The sequence below is a fragment of the Dermacentor albipictus genome, unplaced genomic scaffold, assembly GCF_038994185.2.
Source record: "Dermacentor albipictus isolate Rhodes 1998 colony unplaced genomic scaffold, USDA_Dalb.pri_finalv2 scaffold_30, whole genome shotgun sequence".
Taxonomy (NCBI): Eukaryota; Metazoa; Arthropoda; class Arachnida; order Ixodida; family Ixodidae; genus Dermacentor; species Dermacentor albipictus.
The window spans coordinates 2,772,814-2,794,529 of NW_027225584.1; the positions used below are offsets into that span (position 1 = coordinate 2,772,814).

Consider the following 21,716-nt stretch of genomic DNA (forward strand, 5'->3'; position numbering starts at 1 on the left):
CGACATCCACTAAGCCGTCCGTTACATCGACGGGTTGACGAGACAGGCAGTCGGCGTCCTGATGTAGACTACCCGACTTGTAGACCACAGTGTAGGTGTATTCCTGCAGTCGTAGGGCCCAGCGACTGAGGCGTCCGGTGGGATCCTTGAGGGAGGAAAGCCAACAAAGGACGTGGTGGTCGGTTGTAACTGTAAATGGCTCACCATATATATAGGGTCTGAACTTGCCCACCACCCAAATGAGGGCGAGACACTCGCGCTCAGTAATCGAGTAATTGCGCTCTGCGGGAGAGAGGTGGCGGCTGGCGTAGGCGATGACGCGGTCGTGCCCACATTGGCGTTGACCTAAATCTGCGCCGATGCCGTAGCAAGTAGCATCAGTGCGGATTTCTGTCGGAGCGGAGGCGTTAAAATGGGCGAGAGCAGGAGGTGTGGTGAGCAGCGTGGTGAGCTGCGAGAAAGCAGACGCTTGTTCAGAGCCTCAACAGAAAGGAACGTCTTTCTTCAGGAGGTCAGTCAGGGGACGGGCAGCATGGGCGAAATTTTCCACAAACGTTCGGAAGTATGAGCAAAGGCCAATAAAGCTGCGAACATCTTTGGCACAAGTTGGTAGGGGGAATTTCTGCACAGCATGAAGTTTAGCGGGTTGGGGTGAATGCCTGACGAATCGACGAGATGTCCGAGCATGTTTATTTGGCGGTGACCGAAGTGGCACTTGAAAGAGTTGAGCTGCAAGCCAGCGGTGCGAAAAACAGAAAGAACAGATGAAAGTCTTTCAAGATGAGCCGCAAAAGTTGAAGAGAATACGATGACTTCATCCAAGTAGCACAAACAGATGGACCATTTCAAACCACGCAAGAGCATGTCAATCATCCGTTCAAAGGTCGCCGGGCATTGCACAACTGATATATGCCGTCTGGTGTGACGAATGCGGTCTTTTCACGGTCCATTTCATCCACGGCAATTTGCCAATATCCAGAGCGAAGGTCTATAGATGAAAAATAAGTGGCACCATGGAGACAATCCAGAGCATCGTCAATGCGGGGAAGTGGATATACATATTTCTTGGTGATAGTGTTTAGATTACGATAGTCACCGCAGAATCGCCAGCTGTTATCCTTCTTTTTGACGAGAACAACAGGGGATGCCCACGGGCTGGAAGAGTGTTCAATAATCCCTTTGGCAAGCATCTTGTCATCCTCGCTCTGGATAACTTGTCGCTCAGAAGGCGACACCCGGTATGGGCCTCGGCGAACAGGTGCTGCATCTCCGGTATTTATACGATACTTCACGACCGTAGTTTGACACAAAGGGCGATCGTTCAGGTCGAAAATGTCGGAGTAGGACTCGAGGAGGCAACCGAGCTCTGCGGCTTGTTGGGTTGAGAGGTCCGGTGCAATCATCTTTGTAAGGTCGTCGGTCGGGGCTGATGTAAAAGGCGCAGAATGAGCATTGGTCGAAGACGGCGCAACAGATAGAGTGGAAATGTGGCACTCGTGGGTCGGTGACAATGTTGCAAGAGACATGCCTCGAGGAACTACTTGTGGGCACTGTCCGAAATTTAGGATGGGAAGAGATGTCTGATTGTCCGCAACAGAAACGACGTTGTGCGGAAAGGAGACATTGTGAGAAAGCAGGACTGAAGTCGCAGGAGTAAGGACGTAGTCTCCGTCAGGTACAGGTGGGCAGGCTAAGACAGGGATGCAGGTTGCTGCAAGAAATGGCAGGCGTATAAAATCCGCCAAACAAAGCTGAGTTGGAGCTTAAGCAGGAAGGTAAACGGGAACAGGTATTGGTAGGTCAAGTTGTACAACGCCGGCGGAACAGTCAATGGGAGCAGAACGGGCGGCCAGAAAGTCGAGTCCGAGGATTACATTGTGAGGGCAACGTTCGAGCACACTGAACAAAACAGACGTGTGGCGACTGGTGACACTGACACGAGCAGTACACATTCCAAGCACAACCGGAGTTCCACTGTCGGCGACTTGGAGCAGTCGAGTCGGAGCAGGAGTCAGTACTTTCTTCAAGCGCGTTCGAAGCTCCGCACTCATGATAGAAATTTGGGCTCCAGTGTCGATGAGTGCTGTAACGGGCAAACCATCCACGCCCACGTCCAGTAGGTCCCGATTAGTAGGCAGGGTCAACAGAAGAATTTCAGGCCGGGGTTCTAGAGCAGCGTCACCTTCAGGAGCTGCCCCAGTTAGTTTCCCGTCGGAGAGCGGCGACGGTAAGCTGGGGATAGAGAGCGACGATGCTGGGGCGAATGGGAGCGGCGATTATGTGGTGATGGCGAGCGGCTGGTCCCGGTGGCTCGAGTGTTGTTAGGAGTGTCTTCAACCTCGGTGGAGAGCGGTAGAGTGGTGGAGGGCGAGGATACAGTGGGGTGCGGCGGTAGGCGGGAAAGCTCGGTCTAGAGTGGGCTGGCCAGGAACTTCGACATTGGCGAGAGATGTGTCCCACAAGTCCAAAATAAAAGCAGATGGGTCTATCGCCATGTGTGCGCCATTCGGCCGGGTTGCGATAGCCCGGATATGGACCGTATTATTGGCTCCGGTGAACAGGGGCAGAGGCAGCAGACGAAGCAAAGTCACGACGGCTAGGGGAGCAGATGCACGGAAGACCTACATTGGCCAGTTCTTGGTGAATTACCGACTGAATGAGAGACACAAGCGGCCTGGAATCGTCAAAGCTCTGCGTCACTGGCGTGGCAGGAGACGCTGCTTCGATTTCTCACCGAACGATACGTACGACGTTCTCGCAGGAGGTGGGCGCCCGCGGTGGACAAATGTCTTCGCACGTCGATAAAGCTGCGGTATTGGGTAGCCGCGTAAACTGTTGAACTATGCGGCGACTCTTCGCGTCTTCAAAGCGGTGACATTCGTCAATGATCTCATTCACCGTTGTTACGTTCTTGTAAACAAGCAGATTAAACGCGTCGTCCGCGATGCCCTTTTAAAACGTGGCTGACCTTGTCTGCCTCTGCCATATTGTTATCCACTTTGCGGCAAAGGGCGAGGACGTCCTGGATATACGCAACGTAAGATTCAGTGGACGTCTGTACACGGGTCCCAAGGTCCTTCTTAGCAGCACGTTGGCGGCCGATGGGCTTGCCGAACAAATCTCTAAGCTTCTGCTTGCACTGGTCCAACTCGTAATCTCTTCTTCGTGTGTTTCGAACCAGACCCGTGCCGTTCTCTTGAGGTAGCACACCGTATTAGCCAATACGAACGACTTGCCAATTCCACCACGGGCAGGCACATTCTAGGCACCCTAGGCATAACCTACACCGCCCAATTCGGACCAAAAGTACCCATCCCTCCAAACATTGGTGACCAGCTAATTTCCCGCCCATACCTCGCAATATGCACCCTGAACACAATCCGGAGCGACGTGCAGAAAGAGCTAAACAACTACAAAAGCGCTACGACCAAGCCGCCGACGTAACCTACGTGGACGCAGCAGAGTACCCCAACCAAAACGCCATGGTGGTCGTCACAGTCGCGGGTTCGCAGTACCACTTCTCCGCGGCCGCATCAATATTCGCAACGCAACCCGAAGTAGGAGAAGAAACGGCCATCGCTTTGGCCTACGCGGCTACCAATGCACACTGCATCATCAGGGATTCAAAAACGGCCATTCGTAACTACGCAAGAGGACTGATAGCACCCCAAGCGCAGAAGATTCTCTCTGGCACTCCTCCCCCAAGGCAACGCCGCGTGCAGATCATCTGGGCCCCTGGTCACTCGGGTCTGGCTGGAAACGAAGCCGCCCACGATGCCGCCCGAGCTCTCGCACACCGGGTGCATCATCCTTCTCCTGCGTCTTCCGATCCCGACCAGCCCTCTGTTCTGCATCGCGGTCACGCGCGGGACCGAATGGTCACGTTCAGAGAAATTCTCCTGCACTACCGCAGAGAGCGGTTACGCTACCCCCCAGCACACAAAACACTGAATAAGTCTCAATCCACCACTTGGCGACTCCTTCAGACACGAACTTTTCCGAACCCAGTGCTTTACAACCGCATGTACCCCGATGCATACTCACCACTCTGCAAAGTGTGCAAGGCCCGCGCCGACCTCAATCATATTATCTGGCAATGCCCCAAAGCCTCACCCACCAACACCTCCCGCACTAACACACGCATCATTAGTACGGCCGAGCAGTGGGAGACATTGCTGCTCAGCTTGGACCCAGAGGAGCAGCTCTGGGCCGTCCGGATGGCCGAAGACGCCGCCAGAAAGCAAGGACTGGCCGCCGTCTGAGGAAGGGGGGATTGGGGGTTAGTCTCCCGACCCCCGCCACCCCTGAACCCCATCAAGGACACAATAAAGTTTTATCTCTCTCTCTTGAGGTAGAATATTATTACGATATTATCGGTAGATACCCGAGAGACCAGCCGCCGTGAAAACGACGACGAAGTGGGTCTGTGCCCTTGGCGCTAGTGAATGTCGGCCTGGCGCTCTGGCTCCAGTCTAGCGTAAATCGTCTGTAAATAGCCTCTTTTGTCTGTGTCTTTCTACACGTAACATTCTGGTGGAGGTCAGTGATCCCCGTCCTCACCACGGAACTCCGAAGTAGTCTGCACACCGAGCTTGTCACCATGCCTCCCGGTGACGAGCCCGCCTCTGCGACAGCTTCGGCTGGTCCGACTGCTCCCGTCGTCACGGTTGCCCAACATCGCGACCCTGGTGTGCTCTCTGGCCTGGAGGGACAGGACGTTGACGAATGGCTCAAGCTATATCAACATGCCGGCGCTAATAACAGGTGGGACCCAACCACTATGCTCGCCAATGTCATCTTTTATCTTGGCGGCACCTCATGCGTGTGGTATCAGACGCATGACGACAAGATCAGCAGTTGGGACTCTTTCAAAGAAAAGCTACGGGAACTGTTCGGCGACCCCATTGGCCGCAAGGTTGCCGCGAGAAAGGCTCTTGCGTCTCGCGTTCAGACATCTACAGAGCCGTACGTTTCCCACATCTTCGACGTCTTGGCTTTATGCCGCAAAGCTGACGATGCTATGTCTGAATCAGATAGAGTGTCACATGTCCTAAAAGGCATCGCCGACGACGCTTTCAGTTTGCTTGTTTTCGGCAATATCTCGACAATCGACGCCATCATTAAAGAATGCCGTCGTCTTAAACAAGCCAAGAGCCGTCGTATCACACACCACATCACGCGGCTACCCAACACCCCTGCTACGTCGACATGTGAGGGTCAATCGCGTCAGGCCACCACCTGTGACGACGTTACCCGTATTGTTCGCCGCGAGCTCGAGGCCAGCTGTTCGCCAGCTTTCTCCACGACGCCTCCCGATCCGCCAGCAACCACGGTTGCCATGATCCAGGCCGTAGTCCAACAAGAATTTGAGAACATGGGTCTGAACTCCATGCGTTCAACATCTCAACCCAGCGTTCCCCAGTTCTCTACCGGCCCCCCTCGTCCCCGACAGTCCTGTTCCGCCACATCTCGCCCCAACCCGTCTGATTGGCGTACCCCTGATGACAGACCAATCTGCTTTCACTGCTGTCGCATCGGCCACGTCGCTCGTCACTGCCGCAACCGATGCCCTCCGCCTCCTCGGACATACGCCGCCACTTACTCCCACACCTTTGGACCTTCTGTTCCCTATGCCACCCGCCGTGAACCCACTGCCGCTGATGCTCCTGCTCCGAACCTTCGCTACAGCCGCTCGCCCTCACCTCGACGCCGTCAGTCCCGTTCGCCCCAACCCCGCCGCTTCTCTTCACCGCCTATCACCTCCCGTGCCCAGCCGGAAAACTAGGCACTGCAGCTTCTGGAGGTGAAGTAGCGTTGTCGACACTGCCCTCAAATCCTCTGCTCACGTTAAACACGAACCAAAACCTTCTTGACGTTGACGTTGATGGATATCCTGTCACGGCACTCATCGATACAGGGGCGCATATTTCTATTATGAGTGCTGCCTTCCGACGACGACTGAACAAGCTCCTCACCCCAGCGTCGGCACGCATCGTCCGCGTTGCGGATGGCGGTGCTGTGCCTATCATCGCCATGTGTACGGCACGTGTTAGCATCGCCGGCCACCACACTCCTGTCCTCTTCACCGTGATTGCTCATTGCCCCCACGACCTCATTCTCGGCGTCGATTTTCTCTCCGCGCATTCTGCTCTTATTGACTGCTCTGCCAGTACCCTTCGCCTTGAGTTACCGATTCTCGCAGAAACTTCTGACGCACCCCAGTGCCGCCTACGCCCCACTGGCTTTATTTGCCTGCCGCCAAAATCTATAGCCTATATTGAACTCTTGTCTTCCCCACCAGTCCCTGATGGCGAGTACCTCGTCACTCCTCTGCGCGGCATTCCACTACAGTATGACGTTACCGTGCCTCACAGTATACTTGCTATTACTGCGAACCGCACTTTCATGCCTATCTTTAACTTTGGACTGGCGAAGCAAATTGTGCCACAAGGTATTTGCCTTGCCAACGTTGATTGTCTCAGCGACCATCACGTGTCAGCTTTATCAAGCGATCATTCTTGCGAGCTTAGCAGGCCTCTCGTGCCAGCCTCGGCCGCTGATCCCAAGATACAGAAAATGGTAGCGAAGGACCTGTCTTCTGTGCAGGCTGAAGACCTTTATCAAGTATTAGGGGCCTACAGAGATATTTTGGACTTCGACGATCGCCCTTTAGGCCAGACGGTCGTGGTCGAGCATCGGATTCTTACTGGCGATGCTACTGCTATTCACCGACGGCCATACCGAGTTTCTGCGTCGGAACGCCAAGTAATTCAAAGCGAAGTGAACAAAATGCTTGACAAAAACATCATTGAACCTTCTTCGAGTACCAGGGCGTCACCTGTAGTGTTGGTTAAGAAGTATGGCACGTGGCGCTTCTGTGGAGACTACCGTCATCTGAACAACATTACTAAGAAGGACGTCTACCCACTCCCATGTATAGACGACGCCCTTGACTGCCTCCACGGTTCCAGCTATTTCTCTTCTATTGATCTTCGTTCTAGATACTGGCAGATTGCTCTTGACGATATGGACAGAGAAAAAACCGCGTTCATCACACCTGATGGCCTATACCAATTTAAAGTAATGCCGTTTGGATTATGCAACGCCCCTGCCACCTTTGAGCATGTGATGGACTCCTTGCTCCGAGGTTTCAAATGGTCCACATGTCTCTGCTACCTCGACGACGTTATCGTCTTCTCACCCACGTTCGACACTCACCTCAAGTGTCTCACAGCTATACTTGATGTATTGCAAAAGGCGAAGCTGCAACTTAACTCGTCCAAATGTCGTTTCGGCCACCGCCAAATTACTGTTCTGGGCCACCTCGTTGACGCTTCCAGAATACAGCCTGATCCGGACAAAACTCGCGCTGTCCGAGACTTTCCGGTTCCGAAGACAGCCGCCGACGTTCGAAGTTTTGTAGGGCTATGCTCGTACTTTCGTCATTTTATTCAAGATGTTGCGGCAATTGCTAGACCCCTCACTAATCTTTTGAAGAAAGGCGTAGGGCGTGGGGTACTGCAGAAGCCACCACCTTCTCTCGTCTCGTTACTCTTCTCTCCTCACCACCCATTCTCGCCCACTTCGACCCTGATGCCCCTACAGAATTGCGTACAGATGTCAGCGGTCATGGCGCAGGTGCCGTCTTAGCCCAGCGTCAGCGTGGCCAGGATCGCGTTATTGCTTATGCGAGCCGCCTCCTCACCCCACCGGAGCGCAACTATTCCATTACGGAACGAGAATGCCTTGCTGTAGTCTGGGCGGTAGCGAAGTTCCGTCCTTACCTTTACGGTAGCCCTTTTTCCGTAGTCATTGACCATCGTGCTCTCTGCTGGCTCTCATCGCTAAGAGATCCTACAGGCCGGCTTGGTCGATGGGCTTTGAGGCTACAAGAGTTTGCATATTCCGTAGTGTACAAGTCTGGCCGCCTGCACCAAGACGCTGACAGCTTGTCGCGTTACCCTGTTGACGACCCTGACTCCTCCAATATTACCAGTGCTGCTTGCGTATTCTCTGTGTCGCAGCTGCTTGATTTCGCCGACGAGCAACGTCGTGACGCCTACATCAACCGTTTTGAACACTCTCCGGCCGACGCCACACTACGCCTCTTCGTCCTCCACGACGGTACTCTGTACCGTCGTAACCTTCATCCGGACGGCTCTGAGTTCCTACTTGTCATACCTAAACACCTCCGCTCAACCGTTTTAGAAGAGCTCCACGACGCACTAACGGCAGGACAACTCGGCGTATCTCGAACCTATGACCGTGTACGTCGCCGTTTTTTCTGGCCGGGCCTTGCCCGTTCGGTACGACGTTACGTCGCCGCCTGTGAACTTTGCCAATGACGCAAGAAGCCTTCCCAGCTCCCCGCTGGTTACCTGCAGCCACTCGACATCCCTGCCGAGCCCTTCCATCGTGTCGGATTTGACCTTCTCGGCACATTTCCGGAATCTACATCAGGAAACAAGTGGTTGCAGTCGCGGCGGACTACGCGACCCGCTATGCCGTAACCCGCGCTCTTCCGAACAGTTGCGCAACTGATGTTGCGGACTTCCTCCTGCATGATATCATTTTGATGCATGGTGCTCCGCGTCTATTGCTGACAGACTGCGGCCGTACGTTCTTAGCCAAAGTCATTGACGACATCATGCGTGCCTGCTCAATACGGCATAAGTTTACCACCTCCTACCACCCTCAAACGAACGGCCTCACTGAGCGTTTGAACCGCACCCTTACAGACATGCTATCCAAATACGTTTCAGACGACCACCGTGACTGGGGCCAGGCTCTACCTTACATCACCTTTGCGTATAACTTTTCCCATCTCGACACTGCTGGCCTTTCTCCTTTTTACCTCTTGTATGGCCGTGAACCGACGCTACCATTGGACACTGTGCTTCCGTCCACCACAGTATCAACTAGCGCTTATGCCCGTGATGCTATCGCCCATGCTGACCATGCTCGCCAACTTGCGCGCGCTCGTCTACAAGTCTCTCAAGACAAAGAAAAGCAGCGCTACTACCTCCGTCACCGTGATGTCAATTTTGTCCCCGGCACCATCGTGTTGCTTTGGTCACCATCACATAAAGTTGGCCTTTGTGAAAAACTGCTTTCCTGCTACACGGGCCCTTATCGCGTGCTTCGCCAAGTGACAGATGTCACCTACGAAATCGTTCTCGCCACGCCCACTACGTCCTCTGCTGTGACCACCAGTGACATTGTCCACGTCGCCCGACTCAGCCCTACAACTCTCCGCGTGCCTTGGATATTTAACAGTACCGTGACGGTGCTTTTGCCGCCGGGGGGTCGTATTACGATATTATCGGTAGATACCCGAGAGACGAGCCGCCGTGAAAACGACGACGAAGTAGGTCTGTGCCCTTGGCGCGAGTGAATGTCGGCCTGGTGCTCTGGCTCCAGTCTAGGGTAAATAGTCTGTAAATAGCCTGTTTTGTCTGTGTCTTTCTACACGTAGCAATATTAAATTGGCCAGCTAAGCGTGTTGTCCCACCTGTTGTGTGCGCCGACCCGTTCGTAATTCTGCAACCAGTCATCGACGTCAACGTTGCCAATCCCGAAGAACATGCCAGGGTCGCGAGGCAGGGCCAGGATGACCGTCAGTGGCGACGATCTGCGCCGGGAAACGAATGAAATAACCTCACTACGTGCATCCTCATAACAGGCTGTCACGTTTCTAACGAATAGTTAATCTCACAGCTATGTAGGGAAACAGGGTACACTGGCGCTGGAGTTTCCATGTGATTAGATAAAATATGCTTCGCTAATGTGACATGCGCTTTCGTCTGTATATCTACCTAACATTGTGCATTTATGAAAGGGATTAACAGGTGCACTCTTTGCAGTTCTGGGCTAAATGACTGCGTATAGACACTTTCAGCAACTAGTATGCATGCTCTCTCAGTCGGTCATTCAAACAGCCTGTTTCTCCTATGTAGCCGCATTTGCACGTTTCACGCACAAAAGATATTTTCGACACTTTTGAATTGTTAATAAACCCTTTGGTTCTAACAATCGAGCATCCCTCCGGCAATAAGGTAAGGTTTTTAGACGTCGAGATATTGAGTGGAATTGATCCCAACTTAGTTGGACGTACAATCCTCGCTCGAAAAAAAGTATTGCAGTCTCCTGCCTCAGATTAGCTCGGACCCGTTCGTTCCACCACCAGATGGCTAGTAGCTTCATGCACCAAGTAGACCGGATTACTCAGGCTGGATATCCTATGGCCCTGTTGACTGCTGGTTTCAGAAAGGCTTTTGGGGATCCTGACCAGGAGAAGGGTAGGATGCGATGAACAGGACAAAGGACCTCATGCGATCAGAGCTGACATACGCTACGCCCATGAGGTCTGGTATATAATAAAAAAGGTTGTAGAAAACTTGGGCCTGTGGGTTTTGTACAGCGCAAGGGACAACATCTCGGCGCTATGCCGCAAAGTGTAGAAGGAAAGCCCCTGTAAAATAATTGGCGAGAAAATACACGGAACACGGTTCGTTGACTGTGCATACGCAGTTTTATAAGATTTCATTGAAGTGCAGACGCTGCTTATAGGACAAACAGGCCGATGTTTGAATGACAGGCTGAGAGAGTATGCATACTCACTAAAAGTGTCTGTACGCAGTCGTTTAGCCCCGAACTGCAAATGCGGCTGCCAACCTCTCTGTGATAAACACAGAATATTAGGCGGATATCCAGAGCAAAGAATACGTCAGGTTTGCGAAGCATTTTTTATCCAATCCCGTGGAAATTTTTTCGTCAGTGTACTCTCTGTTTCCTTGAATAACTGTGGAGATCACCTCTTTGTTAAAAAAGGGACAGCGTGCTATGACAGCAGATGTGATGTGATGATTTGATTCCTTTGCTGGTGCAGATACCGCGTTTTTCAAGCTTCTGAACTAGGCCTGTGTTTTGTATTATTGCATTCTTCGCAATAAACCAGTGTTGTTGGTCCAGCGCCTTGTCTGTCGTCCTCACTTCGTCCCATCCAAACGCTGTCTGTTCGCATCCTAATGATGTACCAATTAGCCGAGATCAGTACGTAACTTATCAGTAACTTATTGTTCATTAAGAACAATAAGTTAGCAGTAACTTTCATATTGCAATTTCATGCAGAAAAAAAGGGCAGATGTAGGCGCAGAATGATAATAGAGAAATCTGTATGACGACTCATTGAGGGGAAAAAAATTACCGACGATTACGTTACTTCCTAATGCGAAATTTGAGCGCAGCAAATAAGCTGTTTCACCTTTTCGATAGATTGAGGCAAAGAAATCGAGCAACACATGTATGCGCTATCACAGAATTTTTTTTTTATTTTTCACACGTATTCCTTTAACAAAGACTCCACTAACAGTTCTTGACAGTCATGAAGGAAGCTTTGTGGTCGGAGAAATAGACTGATATATGTTCGACTTGGTACACCAATGCTTGATTCTCAAAGACGAGATCTATACAAGTGCCTCGCGAGGTTGTCACAGCCGAGGGACGCGTTACGAGCGAGAGGAACGGGATGTTCTCCCGCATAAGTGTTAGGAAATTGCTGTTTGTCTTTATGTTAACATTAAAGTCCCCCACTACTAACATCGGTGTGGATCGATGGACGGTTAATGCGAGTTGCAGGAAGTGCACGACGTCTTTCGTGAGTGCGGTAGCGGACTCACGAAAGCGGTATCAGTCGGTCGCTGCTAGCGCTGGGGGGATGAAAGGGGGGCGGAGCTGGTTACGAGGCCGACGACAACGCCGACGCGAAACCCAGGAACGGACGCCAAAGAGCCATTTCTGTAGCCAGCCCTCCTCCACAGTCTCTCCTCCTCCCTTCCATCATCCTCTCTCGCCCGGAGAGCCGACAGCGCGCATGCGCGGTGGCGGAGCAGATTCGTCGGCGAGCTGGTTACTAGGCCGACGACAACGCCGACGACAACGCCGACGCGAAACCCAGGAACGGACGCCAAAGAGCTGCGCTCTAAAACATTAGGTTCTGAGCTGACAGCTCTCTTTATTTCAAGAAACACGAATGATACACAGCTCGTACAAAAGGTTACTGCCAGTCTGTTCTGATCATTTCGAAGAGACAATTTTTTTCAAGCCCCTGAGAGATAGGGCAAAAGCAGGCATGAAATGTCATTTTTCGAAACAAAACCAATGGAATCCTCTATGTTTAAGTGGGAAACACTGTACGAATCAGCATTGCTATCCAACCTGTGAGAGTGCTTTGTCCCGTGCTTGTGTGCTGCAGCTCATAAGTGTAATAGTGAAACTAAGAGGTTTATGTTTCCTCACACAATCTACATCTGGTCATTCAGATTTGGACCTTGTGAACCGGTACAGTGTATAGCACATGCACTGTCTCCTACAAGGCGTTGCAATGCAGCGGACGCAAACCATCCTGTCAAGTTCAAATTCTCATTCTGTAATATTTTGATTAAAGAGTGAAATTACAAGATGCTTGACTTGTATAATAAGGTGGATACACAAAGCAGAGAATGTCACCAATTGAAATTGCCTGACTGTGTGTCAGGCGATTTTGCATCATCAATTTGATTCTTATGTGCCTTGTTCCCAATTGTGATAGCTACTTCATAAATCTGGTTCATTTGATTTTTTTTTGTGCATTAAAGTACAGTTGTCCTGATTATGAGCATTTCTTTGACATTTGAGAAGGTGCATCACCGTCTCCATTGCCTTTGCAAGCATCTGTTGATATGGGTGCAGTGTTTGTAAAGCATCGCGTTAGCAGCATCAGATACTCTCAAGCTGCTTCATAGCTGAGCTTTCATTTTGTGGAGTTGTATTTCTAATCAAGTTGCTTGCCTAGGTCTTTTGTACTCGTCAGATTTCACGATTTTCTCTTCCAAAAAGTGGCAATTGTTAGTGTATGATCACGTGTGTATTACTCTGCCTTGGGAAATAGCTACTCAATCCACACTGCCATGTGCACTTGTACATGCAACTCCTGTAAGAACTTTTAAATGAATAAGGCAACTTGAAATACCAGCACAATTGCTTACTTTCAGGGGTATAGCCAGAGGGTAGCACATTAGGCATGCGCCCCTCCCTCTGATATGTATATATATATATATATATATAGCATGGTTTGATTACACCGCTGCTTAGCTTTAAATTCCAAACTAGCAGCTCTGAAATCAATGATTGTCTGTTTTGGTTGTTCATCTGCCTTGCTTGCGTTTCCTTTCTTGTAAACTCATCGCTCCTTACTTTCTTGTCGAAAATGCTGTGCCACACAGATGACTCGCAAGCTGTTTGTGACATGGAAGTACCGTGCTCGCAGTGGCAAAGAAAAGAAATGTGCGCAAGACAGATGATGACTGACATTGTGGGGCAAGATACGACCCAAAGGATGTAAACTTTTTTAAGAGAGCACGTTTTCAACCGATATTTCTATCACCAAGGACAAGAAATTATAATGTGCAAAGTATGTTTAACTGAAATAAGCCATATGTTTTAATATCTTAGGAATAAAATATTGCACTTCCTAATGAAAATTTTAGGCATGTAATGCCGTTTATTTTGATCTATTTTGAGCAGTGCATCCATTTGTTGAGCTAGATTTATCGTGTCCCTCTGATAAATGTAATTAAACTAGGTGGCATTGTCTTTTATAAACGGACCATCAGCACTTTCTCGAATAGATGCGCGGCGGTTGTCCATTAAGCCACCTCACTGCGTTACAAAGCTGCCACCGTCCATTCAAGAAAGCCATTGGAAGGCATCTGAGTGGAGAAACTGGCTCCTTTTCTATGCTCTGGCTTGCCTTAACGACATTCTGCATCAAGAGTACTGGAAGCACATTTCCAAGCTTTGTGAGGGTATATATATCCTGCTTCAAGAAGAACTCACCTTTCTTGAAATTGATGAAGCCGGTAAGATTCTAAAAGACGTGCTAATGCAGGCATGCAAACCAAGTTTTAATTGAACAGCTTATGTGAGCTTATGGTAATGTCTGCAGATACTCTGTGCACAGATTACCAGTCCACGGTTTATACTGTAGCGAGCTAACCTCTTGAATTTTTTAGTGCCTGTAAAACATGTCCACATAGTAGGGATCTGGAAGACGACCATGGCAGATAAGATGGAACATGCTAGACATGATATTTCTGCGAAAACCCACAAGGTGGAGAGAAGTAATCAATAAAGAGAAAATGAGGCATGCACCTAGACGTTGCAATTGCTACAAAAGAAATCTATACTAGTTCCTCGAAAGAAAACCTCACAGTTGAAGAAAAATTATTCCTGGTCCAGGGCTCGAACCCAGGACCACCGCCCTCACGGGGCAGCCACTCCACAATCTGAGCTTAGACTAGGGCAAGGATGAGTTTTCTTCAACGTCGAGGCTTTTGTATCGAGGAAACTGTGTGGGTTTCTTTTGTAGCAATTGCTACGTTTGGGAGCATGTCTCATTTTCCCTTTATAAATGGATCATGCTAGCCACTGCTTCATTTAGAGTTGGCAGATTGATGAGAGTAGCTTATGAGATAAGCCTTCTTACACGTAGGAAAAATAGGCATAAAAATGTAATATACGGCCCGCATAACGCAATATATTTTTCTTTCTGCAACATGCGGAGAAATTAAAACATCCTTAATGCTGTTAGTGGCATCCTTTGTGCCAGTACGACTGTGCAAGTTCCCTTGAGACAGTCGCACGCTTTGTTAACATCTTGATTTCTCAATAATGGCTGAGGCACCAGATGGGATGTGTGGTTAAATGTGTACTTCCTTTAATCCTGATGAACAAATTATTATCACATGCAAAAGCTCAATGGCCAGCCTGGCAAAATGTGCCTCCAGAATTTTATGTGTGTCACATGGCACACTACATAGATGTTTTCTTCTTCCTGGAGTAATTTTTTTGTTTCTGGCTGCCTGAAATCAAGGGATTGGGGCGTGAAAGTCTCAAAAGTGCTATAAAAAACTGCCAGCACTCTATATATATTCTGTCTTTGTAGCTTATGTGTATACAGACAACCCCAGGCTTTGCTGTTCTTTGGGAAAACAGTGGTTTCAGCGTGCTCCTATGCATCGCATTCTTTGGGATATCTTTGAGATCTGGCAGTGGAATTGTCGCTCCTTCAACAACAAGACAAGTTCACTCCAGCTCTTCACCCGGAAATCTCCCATACCTCCCACGACGTTATCTGCCTTCAAGAGGTATGGAACCAGCCGATCAAGCTACGGGGTTACTAGTTAATAAACACGCGGGATCACCGAAGGTCGCGATTTTAGTTCACGAAACGATGACGATCGTGGGACAACATTATCATCACCACGACATTATTCACGTGCTAGTGCAAGTTCTCCCGCAGAAGAGGGGTTGACGTAGCACTTTCATCCTCAATTTGTACAGTTCGCCGAGGGCTCAGAAGGGCGACTTCCGCAAAATCATTTACGACAGCGCCAGAGCCGCTGGCTGCAACTAGCTGGTAGTGGTGGGAGACATGAACGTTAGACACATGACTTGGGGCTACCAACAAGACACGCAAATGGGGAGATCGTTTCTCGATGCGGTTGACCAAACGGGCCTCGAATCGGTAACCAACCTCATCCAACCAACCCGAGTAGGCAACAGTGTGAGTCGCGACACGCTTCTGGACCTGTCATTTGTCAAAAACGTAAGGGAATACTCATGGATGCATCTGGGCGTAACATTGGGCCGCGATCACTACATCCTCAGCATCTCGATTTCCACCCCGAAACTCAAGAGAGCAATTGACGAAATTAGGCTCACAGACTGGGAAGTGTACAGGTAGTACCCTTGCCCGAAAACGGTATAACGGACATAACGGAATGCAGGCAGAACCTCCAGGACGCCCACATCCAAACCACCAAAACCATCTAGCGCATGATCGAGACGCCCGAAGTCGACCGCCGGCCCTTACACCAGTGGGAAGCCCGTGAGGGCCTCCTCAAACGATCGAAGCGACAGCGGTTAAACAGTAAGCTACGTCTACGAATCGAGCATGTAAAAGAAGAAGCCAGAAGTTACGCCAATGAGCTGACACAGCAAAATTAAGTGCAGTTTTGCACCTCGCTCAAGAGTACCCTGAATAGGGTGCGGATCTGGGCCATCTTACGTTGCTTGATAGAGCCCGACAAGGCGAAATCGACAACCAATCCGACCCTTCTAGAAATCGCCCAAAAGTTCCTCGGTAACGACCAGGATCTGACTGACACCCTAAAAACCAGATACCTGGGTAGCGACCACCTACGACCCTTCCTCCTAAAATACGAAGAAGACCCAAGACAAGAACTGGACGCTCCAGTGATGGAGAAAGAGGTGTATACCGTGGCACGAGCCTCACAGGGCAACACTGCTCCCGGGGCTACCAAAATCACCATTGCCATGATTAGAAACCTCTGCCTGAATCACATACTGGACTTCGCCGAACAGTTAAGCGAGGAACCCTGGATCAAGGGCCACGTACCGAACAAGTGGAAACACGCAGAAATCATTACCATTCCGAAACCCGGCAAGCCCGCGATCGACGCCCTGCGTCCCGTCTCGCTGACTTCATGCCTCAGCAATATGTACGAGATGGTCATAGAAACGCGCCTCCAACACTATAGAGGACGGTGATCTCTTCCCGCTCACCATGCTTGGCTTCAGACCGGGACTTTCTGTGCAAGATGCTTTCCTAATCCTAAGGCTAGAAATTCTCAAGGACATCCCGAAGGAAGTAGAACACCTCCTGCTCACACTCGACCTGAAAGGGGCCTTCGATAACATCTCTCACGGGGCCATTGTCAAGGGACTGAACAGCATCAGCTGCAGGGAGTGCATCTTTAATTATGTCAAATCGTTCCTCTTGGACCAGACGCCAACCATCGCAATAGGCCAGACTCGCTCGGATATGATCGGCATGCCGAAAAAGGAACGCCGCAAGGAGCGATAGTCTCCCTTATTCTCTTCAACGTCGCGATGCTAGTGCAGACAAAGACCTTCGCAAGATCCCGGACCTAGGTTACGCCCTGCACGCATACAACATCACACTCTGAGCCACCAAGGGCTCCCTCGCGCAAAAAGAAGCGACCCTTAAGGAGGCCGCGATGGCTGTGGAGAGATTTGCGGCAGCGAGCAGTTCGGGAACCTTGTGCGCCCGAGAAGCCCGAGGTGAACCGGATGCACGGAGGAGGAATCTACAAGTCTGTCGGCCCTATCGACCTCTATCTAGAGGGCCAGAAGATCACGGAAAGCAATAAGACTAGGATTTAGGGTTTTCGGATCTAGAGCATCCTGAAAGCCTCCAACACTATCCAAACCCTAAGGTTTGCCGCCAACCAGATCTCACGGAATATCAAACCGATAACAAGAAGCCACAAGGGTATGCGAGAGGAGGACGCGCTTCGCCCCGTTCAGGCTCTGGCGATGAGTAGGTTAACGTGTCGCATGCCATATCACTACCACTCGCTAAACAAACGCGACCAAGAACAAGTCGATGCCATCATCACAGGCCCCTACAAAACGGCCCTGGGTCTCCCTGTCACCACCTCAAACGGGACGTCAGAGGCCCTAGGGATCAACAACACCTTCGCTGAGCTGTCGGACGCAGTTATGGCTTCGCAAAAAGCCAGATATAAAGAACATGGCGGCAGGCAGAGCGATCCTCCACCGGACCGAAACGGAAATGAAGCTCCGTGCCCTCGATGGGCAACGTTCACTCCCGCCCGCGGTCAGAGGCAAGATGACGGCGAACCCCATGCCGAAACACACGAGTCATGAACTTTATGAAGGATGATGCAAGGCTCGCGTCGACTGACAGCGCCGACATTTCAAGAGTGACCCGTACGCAACGTACCTGGACGTGGTGGCGTTCCCTGTAGGAGTCCTCTTCGCGGTAGCCGCCGTGAATGGGAGAGACAACTACTTGACCCTCGTGGCCTCTTATCAAGGCAGAGACCCCAGCTGCGGCTGAGGCCATAGCCACGGCGCTAGTAATAAACAACATAGGGCAGGCAGGCAAGTTCCTCTCGTTACCTACTCGCAGCAGGCCTGCTGATAACTTCACCAACCGACGAACACGGCGGCTGGCGGCTCAGATTCTAGGCCTGAGGCTGCAAGAATCCCATCAAATCATGTGGACGCCGGGCCACGTGGGTCTGGAGGGGAATGAAAGGGCGAACAGCTTAGTTCGAGTGCTAATCAACTGAGCGGGGAAAGCAATCGTCTCCTCAATCCCCACTCTTTACCTTCGTGCCCCTGCCATCCAAGTACTGCGACCAAGTTGAGATCCAGCGACTCAACCGCAGAATTTATCCTCTCCCCCCCTGAAAGCTCAGCACTATAAAGGCGTTCTCTTTCAGAATTATTCAAAATAACACCTTCCCAAACCTACACAGATACAGCAAACATATCACGGCATCTGCCCCTGGTGCGGCGACACACGCCCAACACTCTTTCACATCTCGTGGGGATGCGGGGCCAAACCTCAACAGTTAAAGACGCTTAGCAAGTCATTTGAGTTGTGGGAGGTACAGCTGACCGGCGATATCCTGGCGGGACAAGAAGTTCTCGTCCAGTAAGTACGTCGAGCAACCGTGACCAGTGGAGTCAGGGCACCAGGACACTCGACCTCAAGAGCAACGACCTCGATGGTCCAAATAAATGTTTTCTCTCTCTCTCTCTCTCAGTAATTGTGACAAAACTAAACAAAAGAAGTCTGTTGCAACTCACCTACCGTATTTGCACGAATCTAGGCTGACCGCCGAATGGCTGAAGCTAGAAAAAAATTAAAAAGCTGACCTCGAATCTAAGCCCAACAGAAAAAGTGAGTAGTGTCCACAAAATAAAAATATCATTTATTCAGTATGAATATGTCAAGCTCAGTATACCTCATCATCGCTGCTAGCCTAGTACGCTTGCGGACGTGCGTCCACAGACGCGCAGACAGTGCTGTACAGCTCGTACGCGTCGAAACGCGGCTCAATGAGCGCGATCTCGTTGAACGACTCCTCTCTGTTTTCGCATGCTTTTCTTCCTTGCTGTCATCTCCTCGTTGCAACAACCGCAAAAAGCGTCTCCCGTTGCCCCTCCAACGAAGGGTGTTTTTCTCATCGATGCTGAAGCCGCACCGGTATTGAATGTTTGACGATGTCTCTGCGGCTAGAACAATTTTTCGACTGAAAGCGGCACTGCAGTAGCATCGTCTGATTGGTGCCTTTACGATAACGCCGCGCCGCACGCCGACACGATACAGGTCAAAATGGCGACGTTGCTCGTGTACTTCAGTTGCCTACTGGCGCGGCCAGTGGTGGTTGCGATACTGACTTTTCTAGATGGCGCTAGTTATGCACCACAAATTGGCACCACATTTATTATGTTCAATTACAAACTGGCGTGTTTTTGAAATCCTCGAATCTCAGGCGACCCTAGAGCTTGGTATATGATTATTTGAACAAAAAAACTACTGGCCTAGATTCGAATAAATACCGTATTTACGTGGTTATCGATGCTGCCCTGCATCATGGAGGGCACAGCCTCAGTAGCAAAGAGTTCATATGCGGAGTTGCGTTCGAGTGTGCATCCATTATATGGTAGTGGAACTTTCTGAGCCTTTGTTTGGTGAAAAAAGCAAGCTTGTTCTCTGGATAGCTTCAGGTTGCTGCCCAGCAATTGCTAAAGTTCTTGTTGAACTAGATCACCTATCAATGAAAGTTCTGTGTTTCAAGGAGCTTAGAATGTGTTGATTTCTAGCTTGGTATCTTAAAAGAAGTTCTTTTAACATACTTAATGTGTCATCACACCTAAGAACATTTTAAGCTCACGTCTGGGCTTGTACAAAGTTGAGAACTTGCACTGCCAGCAAATGCGAAGAAAATATGACACAGGATAGAAGCCATACAAGAAGTGTTGGCACTAATGTCACTGTAAAAAGATTTTGTTAAAAATTATAACAGTCAGCTCAAGCTTCTAAGGACCTTACAAAAGTAATTACTAGGCATACCAGATGAATTCCTTAACGAAATCGCTCCATTCGTGCCCGTGCAATCCTTGACTGTGGTATAAACAAAGCATATGTGTACAAAGCGTTAGCATCACCCAAGAATGCAGATTGAATATGGTAGTCACACGTAAGAAGCTGGTCAAATCATCAGATTGTTTTGTGAAAGGATTTAACTTGAGACTGCTGTTTCTTTGTACCTCTTATTCATGAAAGATATCTATGAAGCAAAACTTACGAACTTGCATATATTTAGCTAGCCTGACCAGCTCAAGCCATTTGCCCATCACCCCCTGCTTACCTCCTATTTGTAGCATTTGTCCTAAATGGATTAAAGGTTTCTGTGATGACAGCTAGGGGAAAGGCTAATATTGTAGGCACCAAAATATTACAAAACAACTGTCCATCTTAGTCTATGGAATCTCGGGTCGCCGCTTCCGGAAATATGCACAATAGTTGTTATGGTATTTTTATGTCATAGAACACACAGTTACATTTGAATAGAGCACTCGTCTTGTCTGTTGTGCTCATACTTGTTGTTTCACTTGTTTTCCCTTATAAATGAAACACCTGCTGGTCCAGTAATGCAGAGAAAATTGTTGTGAAATGTTGAAACTTCCTGGCTGCCATGAAGTGCTTCTGCTTTAAGTTAGGACCTAACTTCAGATGAGAAAAGCTGTGGTTGCTTATGGCAAGACTGTTGAGGCTACATGTTCAAATTTGTGAAAGTACTGTATTCCTTCTAAATATCACACTGGTTTTTGTCCACAAACCCCGCATGCATGTTGTGATGTCGAGCAGCGCGACAGCACATGTGTATGCCTTTATGCATTGTTTATCTGATAATATTTAAAACAAATTGGGTTTAAAACTATTTTACTGTTCGTATTCTCTCCTCAAGAACTTTGTGTCCTGTTGGGCAGCATTATATGGTGTAGCATTCATGACATATAATGTCCATGCACTCGTCCACCTTGGAAACTGGGCCCGTTGCCTTAGGCCCCTTTGGGCACATTCTGCCTTCGCGTTTGAAGGGGGAAATGGCACTATTGTGCGGCAAATTTCTGCAGCAAAGCACCTTCCGGACCAAATTGTAAAACGAGTCGTCATGTCTCAGCAGCTACAGCGTCTACTTGAAGGTCCACTTCTAGCTTTTGAAGAAAAAAGGTTGTGCAATGGCTTCCTTGGATAGTCACCTGTGAAGAACTTTTTGTTTATCGATCGCCTATGGCTGTTGGGCATAGTTAAGCACACCGTGCTGAGCGCTGAAGAGCAGGATGCAGTGTATAGTTGGTGAGGAGTGGGTGTGTCCTCCACTGCTGTGGAATATGAGGGATTTGTGCAAAAGAAGCAAATTTTCCACAGCACTGGATTGAGAAGACCTTCAAAATCTGATACAACCTTTGTGCGGACAGATGCTGGGTGCTGTCCACGAATTAAGGCGATACTTGTGCTTCAAGAGACAGGCTGCTGCTTTGTTATCTGAAGATCTATAATGATAGGAGATGTTCATGTCATTCCCCCTCACATAAAGGAGTGTTTTCTTTCGTGCGACGGAACGCCGCGCGACATGTTTTTACTTGATGAAACTGTTGACAGTTGTCTGTATATAGATTTTGTGCAAGAAGATAAGATGTTAATTTGAGACCTCCCAAACAAGGTTGAAAGGGATTGAAGGGCCACTAAAGAGAAAAATGAGTTTAACTGCATTAGCAATTAACTGTTCCTCATTACCAAAATCAGT

At 49.6% G+C, this 21,716-nt stretch overlaps 1 protein-coding gene and 1 pseudogene across 2 annotated transcripts in view; both read left to right on the forward strand.

Moving 5' to 3' along the window:
- The window catches only part of LOC135909841 (uncharacterized), a 274,704-nt gene that overhangs the window by 210,297 nt on the left and 42,691 nt on the right, over positions 1-21,716 (forward strand). The gene's annotated exons all lie outside the window — the stretch shown is intronic.
- On the forward strand, positions 17,082-21,647 carry LOC135909843 (uncharacterized; annotated as a pseudogene).